Consider the following 6,000-nt stretch of genomic DNA (forward strand, 5'->3'; position numbering starts at 1 on the left):
CAGGGATATTTCAATTTATGCTTATGCCGTGTTCCCTTATATGCTATGGGTGTGGAAAACTATACAAAATGGCATACCCCTTGTCCATAATTAGCCTTTATGGCTATATTTCTAAGGCACTTTGATGGATCTGGATCAGGTCATTTGGCAAATGAGTCTTGCCATCGTCTAACGATCCTGACTGTTGGAGAGGGCATCGGGATCCTTACATGTGGCCAGCCATGTCCCGCCCAAAAGCCTCAACTGAGTTACACCATTAACCTGGAGTTCAAAACAATAAAAAATAGAAAAAAATGAAGTAAAAAGGAAAGAAGTCCCCTCTCTCTCTCTCTCCATTACACCGCGAACTTTCAGCAGGAGATGAAGCTGGGCCTCCTCCGGCCACTTTGGTCTTTCCGGCATTTCCGAACCCATCTATCTCTTTCTCTCTCTAGCCCTAATTTTTTTCTACCCAACTAACTTCTTTCCTTTTCGTTAAGGCTTTCTGGCCACGTGTAATGATTCCGATGCCCTCTCCAACAATCAGGATCGTCAGATGATGGCAAGATCATTAGCCAAAAGACCTGATGTAATATCTCTCAATTTCCGCCTTTATTTTAAATTTAATAAATATATTTTTATTTAAATAGTTATATTTTTGATGTCTGAAATTAAAACAATATATATATAATACATATATATTAATAAATAGTGGCTGACGCTAAAGTGGATCCTGATATAGATCTTGGACCCATTGTCAGGATCCATGATTCAGTTATGATATAAATCTTAGATCCATGAACCAGTTATGATATGGATCTTGAATCTGTTGTCATGATCCAATTATGATAAGGTAATTTAATTTTTATTTTTAAAACTAAATTATATTAGTAATAAGATAATAGCAAAATTTTATATATATATATATATATATATATATATATATATATATATATATATATATATATATATATATATATATATATATATATATATATATAAGAGCCTTGGCTTAGAAAGAGCTTTCTATTTCTAAAACTGATAGGGATGTCCCTCCATAGGAGTCTAAGTTGAGTTATTAATAGGCATGCTTCCTCTCTCTCAATATGTTTTTTTGAGAAAGAGAGAGGAAACTGAAACCGTGAGAGAGAAACCTTCCTCTCCAACGTCTCGTATTTTTCGTGAATCAGCTTGCAAAAGCAAGGTACATGGCTCTCTCTTTCTCAGTTCAATAGGCGAGAAAACCTAGCATGGGTCAATGCAAATACAGGTTTAAGAAATTATAAGATTCTATTTTTCTTGAAGATGTGTGTTTTCGGTCACATGCATGAAAAGCAAAAAGGGAAATAAATTGGGTTTTTATAGACTATTTTTTATCACATGGTAGATTTGATTTAATTATGATTTCTTTTGATTTTGGGTATCACAAGATTCAAATTTTATGGTAGGATACTTTGGCTAAGAACATATGTATAGACTTAGGTATGCATAGATTTCTCACATTTCGAAATTTCTTTATGGTTTTTTTTATCTTGTTAGGATAATGAGGTTGGTTATGTTCTTGGAAAAATCTGAGATGTGTTTTATGGGAAAAACTCTGATTTTGTTAGCATGGTTGTTTTAAACGAATAAAAAAACTAATTCGAATAGGTTTGGTTGTTGATACTGATCCGGGGTGATTTATTTAGTAAACGGGGCAAAAGATCAGATTCATGTTTTTGGGTAAGTCCGCACTAGCATTTTTCTTTCTTTGTTATTAATCTTAGATTTTCTGTGTTGCAAACTATCTGCGTTGAATATTGGTAAGGCTTTGCGTTTTCTTTTCTATATGATTCAGGTTGAAACATGGTGGTATAGGTTCAGATTTTTTTTGCGTTTTGTTTACTGTATGCTCAGTATGAAGTATACCTGTACAAGCCCAAATTTCAACGTTTTTTTTCTTTTGGTGTTCAGAACCCTGAATAATTACATATGATCAGGCCTTGTGTGTATACACAAACCCATGTTTTTGGGGACAGGGTTTGATCCACGAGCTAACAAGTATTATCAAACCCACACGTCAGTAACTGATATGGTTCATGCTTTTTGCGCAGGATCAGATCCATGTATGGATGCCAATGATCCGATCTATGAGTTTGGCGCAGGATCAGATCTATGTATTTCTACTTACTCATGTTCATACTAGTGGGTCTGCAAAAATAGTAATCTAGGTATATAATATATATATATATATATATATATATATATATATATATATATATATATATATATATATATATATATATATATATATATGAGTTCTTAGATTTAGATTTGTGCATCATCTTTGAGGTAGCTAATTCGGTGTTTGTTACGTTAATTCAGGGACATTGCAAAGTGCACTGCAACGTGCAGAACTTTGCAAAGTTGCTGCAATATGCAGAACTCTGCAAATGCAGAATATTGTAGTCTCTTCAGAACGTTGCATAGTTGTTGCAGTGTGCAGAACTTTGCAAATGTAACACATTGCAAAGTTTTTGCAAGGTGCAGAGCATTGCAATGCTATGCAAGGTTCCTGCAATGTGATGAACATTGCGAATTCCTGCAGTGATGGTGTACATGCAGTTTATATTGCTTAGACTTTTGAATGTTTTGCAGGTGCAATATGAAATCTATAGAAGCTGAATTTGGTTTGTTAGAAAGAAATTTTTGAATGTCTTGCTATCATGATAAATCGGTATTATGTGTTACAATATGCAGTGGTTCATGTGCTATGACTATGTGTTGATTTGATACTGTGAACACAAATTTGAATATTTCAGTATGATTGTTGTTCATTAGAAAATTTGCAATGCCATTACATTAAAGTATATATAGTAGTTATGTGTAAACCATAGATTGGAGGCCAGAAGCACGTGTTGCTCATGAAATAGTAAGTTCTAAATGTATTGTAAAATTGTTTTGTATTGTTTTTAAAATAATTACACTGGTGAAATTAACATGGCAAAGGCTTGAATTTGTTATTGCATGTTGATTTGCATAATTATTCTTGTGTAAAGAACTCTTAATTGATTAAAAATGGTAAAAAGACTAAACAATATAATAATTTTTCTTCTTTTGTAGTCCTTTGAAAGGTTGAGAACTTTGAATGACGATCATGGAGGGTCGTGAGAATACTAAATATTGTGTGCATTATTTTCTCCAAAAACCTGATGTGTGATTCATGTTCCCAACCACAATTGAAGAGAACTTCTGCCACTTTGCTTGAGGGTGATGTTGTTAGACTCAATTTCAGTTATTGGTATACCGAGAGAGTGATGTCAATGGATGTTGATTTTCTTGTCGTCCCGACATTAGTTGATGATTACTAACGTTCTAATTGATGGTGATGATTTCTGACATTGATCGAAAAGTATATGTAGGACCCGGTAATGAAATTACAAATTATGTATTAAGATACTGCTGAGAACTGTCTTGAATCTCGAGAATTTAACTCGTTTTGAGTATCCGCGAGTTTTATATAAGTGAGAATTTAATTTTTTGCATTAAGTATAAACATGCATGCAAAAACAATACTGATAATTAAAGTTAAAAAGTCATTTATGCATTCTTAAATGGTTAATTTAGCATGAGAGTGATGGTTGTTTGAATTAAACTGCTTATATTGCAAGTTTGTTCTCAATATGTGATGTTTGTAGAACCATCTTAAACTTATTTTTTATTTGATTTATGCTAATTTTTTTACTGTTAGATTTTGATAGGGTTTCGTACGAGAACTTCGATTCTTACCTCATTTTAAAAAATCTTTAGGTACTAAGGCATTGTGATGGAGGGACCAATTTGTTGGAGAGAGCGAGGGTTATATTTTTTGTGGCCCAAATTCTGATAGAGTTGGGAGTTTTGTTTTGAAATGAACTTGTTGAACCCTAAATGAGGATTATTTTATTAAATTCAATATAAATTCATAGTTTGATTTATTCCATGTGTTTAATGATTGTTAGGTTGTGTGTATTAAATCTGTAATGTGCCCTACGTCCCTGGGATATAGTTTCATAATATTTTAAAATTATTTATTCATTTAAAAAAATTGCAAATTTTTTTAGGGTTAGTTGGGATCGTTATAGAGTTGGTATCAAAGCTAGTCAGAACCACCACCATAAAATCATAAACTCGCACTCTAGAAGTAGTTTGTGCATTACTGGAAAGAGGTATCTTGTGAATTTCTATTTCTTTATTGTCTTGAAATTATTAAAGTTGTTATTTTGGCAATATTAACTGTTATAATTAAATCAGTGTATGGTGATTTAATTTGCATGCATGATGTGATTATGTTTCATTAGCGGGATCAACCCTAAGGAGTAGGTTTGATCTATGGATATAATTTAATGATAAGTTCTGATTTTAATTAATCTTTAGATATTTACTCATGCTTGCGCAGACACTTCTGAGAACTGGTAGGAACAAAGGAACTTCTTGACAAATGCCCTCAACAGCTTGGTCGAGACAGTTACTGCCCATATTCAGGCACAAACTATTCAGCCTGCACCATGCGCGAACCCCACACCAGTTGTGACCCCTAACCCTGGTGTGGGGACTTACGACACAATGACACCTTTTTTTGGCAAAACCTTGTTTGTCAAAAACTCGCAAAAAATTATTTTTTTTCATAAATATCGCATTTTGGCAAAATCTCAGTAATAAAATAATAAATAAAAAAATATTTTTCATCAGAAAATATTAATAAAAAATATTTAAAAATAAAAATACATAGTTTTTTCATGATAAATAGCTGTTTAAGACGTAAATATTGTATTTAAATCATGATATTTATGTTTTTTTATAGATCTCGCGATATTTTGAAAATCTCGCGAGAAATTACCATTTTAAACTTTCAGGCAATTTCTCGCATTATTATCGCAAAATTTTCATAAATCTCGTGATATTTGTTACAAAGACTTATGATAAGTTTCTGAAGCTAAATCCACCAATTTTTTCTTGGAAGGCTGACCCTTAAGCCACCGAGAGTTGAGTCAAGGAGATAGAGCATGCTTTTCGCATCTTGCCCATGCAAGATGATAGGCAAACTGACTTTGACAACTATTGTTTGAAAGGTGATGCCAAGAAGTGGTGGGACACTGTTCAAAAGGTAAAGTTCGCCACAGTGGAGTCTATTTCTTGGAAAACCTTCTGAGATGAGTTCTTGGAAGCCTACTTTCCCTCATTCGTAAGAAAATGATGGAGCAGGAGTTCTTCAAGCTGACTCAAGGAAATATGAGTTTGGTGGACTATACCACCAAATTTTGGAGTCTTAAGCATTACTGCTCCAACCTGTTTGCTGGTGACAAGATGAGGGTAGCGAAGTACGTGAGAGGACTTGAGGACAGGCTACGAGTACAGATAATGTCTAGCCGCCCTATGACGTTCAATGACTCAATTGAATCGATTTCTGTTCTGAATGAGGAGTGACAACGATTCAAAGGAGGTCAGTCCAAGAAGACGGGTGGTAGCGGTAATGGTGGAGCTCAGAAGCATCCACCTACTGGTGGTGGCATAGGGTGCACAACATAAGAGGCAAAAGACTCAACAGGGAAAGCACCAGAACCGTCCTCAGCAGAAGCAGCAGTACCAGACGAAGACACAACATACATGTCAGAGGTGCAACAAGTGACATCCTTTCAATTAGTGTCGTCTTTTTATCTGACTCTGCTATCAGTGCAAGCAGATTGAACACATTGCACATTACTGTCCGAATAAGCTGGGAGCCCATGGCAACCAACATTAGGCATAGAGGAAGACCAACAAATGGGTCTACGTTGCCGCAACCGCATAGCAGAACGATCAGAGTGATCTGATCGAAGGTATTATCATAATTGTCGATCACCTTTCACGTGTTATGTTTGATTAAGGAGCAACACATTTTTTTATATCTTCTTTTGCTAGATTGCTTGAGATTACACTTTCTAGCTTAGAGATTGCATTAGAGGTTATGTCTCTGATGGGTATGTTGACTCATTGTGCTAAGTACTTTCCCCAGTTTGAATA

The sequence above is a fragment of the Nuphar pumila genome, chromosome 15 (genome assembly GCF_984573655.1).
Source record: "Nuphar pumila chromosome 15, dmNupPumi1.hap1.1, whole genome shotgun sequence".
Lineage (NCBI taxonomy): Eukaryota > Viridiplantae > Streptophyta > Magnoliopsida > Nymphaeales > Nymphaeaceae > Nuphar > Nuphar pumila.